Raw genomic sequence first — 1,315 nt, forward strand, 5'->3', positions numbered from 1 at the left:
AAAGTTTTATGGTAGGCCTACATGATACTTGCAACACAATATAACCGAAGATTAGAGGTAACTTGTTACGAAAAAGTAACAAACATACAATTTTTTTTTAATTTAGGAGGAGAGATGACGACAACAGAGGACAGGAGTAGGAGCAAACCACACCAGAGCACCCATCAACCACCCACCCACAAGGATTGGTGGAATCCAATCCGACTTAATCTTTTTCAAATATTCAGCAATAAACTAAATCAAGGTAGTGTATACTGAGGTTTTATCTGTAGAGGCAACAACAAAAAAGAAAAAAAGGAAAAATTACAAAAGATCAAATGTAACAGGTCAACAATTTACAATATTTTGACACTTTTTATTTTGAATACATGAAAGTGAAAGACATCTATTCTCACTAGCAAACTAAGACAGAGCAAACTCTCTTCTTCATCAGAGTGTGCCCTCAAATTTCAATGTGGATGGTACGAGTTTCAAATAATGCTAAAACTACAATAAAATTTGACACCCAATCACAATTTGAACAACAAATGTAATAGTAATAGTTAATAGGCCTACTATGTATGTGAAACCAGCCTACGACTGGGGCAATTGTAATGGATTTTCAAGGAGGAAGTACTTGAAGTAGCCTATGTTACAATATAATGTTTCAATTTTAAACTTAAATTCGGTCACACAATACATGTAATGATACTGAATATTATACAATGTACAGTATTTATATATTCCACCATATTTTTCATGTTATCAATGACATGTCACAATCACCTTAACTTTAGTGTTAATTCAGATCATCAGGAAACTATATGTGCATACTGTGACAAAAGACAAGGCTGTTCCAACCACCTCTCAAAAAAATACTGAAAATTACATGCTTTTAATTAATCCAGCCCTGTCTGTAAAATAGTTGAATCCATGACAATTTCTAGACTGACAACCATGTGGACAGAAAAAGTGCAAACAAACAAGCAATATTCAGCCCTTTTCATAAGCACTGTTTTTCACACAGGTAGACTAGATCTAACCATTCTCACCCATTTCTCCAAGCATAAAGCTGTGGTAATTTTAAATGTACCTCTAATCGAAGAACATACTTCTACAAACTACATCATACTACATCATGTACACCCCACGAGAAGCTGAGTGAGTGAATCTTATTAGATCTAAGGGAATCTTATAGAACTTTTCTACATGAATTCCAACATAATTTTCAAATTTTACATATCCCAAAAGCTTTTCAAGCTTTCACATTACACTTTCTATCAAGAGAAATGTGCAGTATGTGTGTGTGTGTGGGGGGGGGGGGGGGGGGGGGGGG

Source organism: Aplysia californica, unplaced genomic scaffold (assembly GCF_000002075.1).
Source record: "Aplysia californica isolate F4 #8 unplaced genomic scaffold, AplCal3.0 scaffold00055, whole genome shotgun sequence".
Classification (NCBI taxonomy): domain Eukaryota; kingdom Metazoa; phylum Mollusca; class Gastropoda; order Aplysiida; family Aplysiidae; genus Aplysia; species Aplysia californica.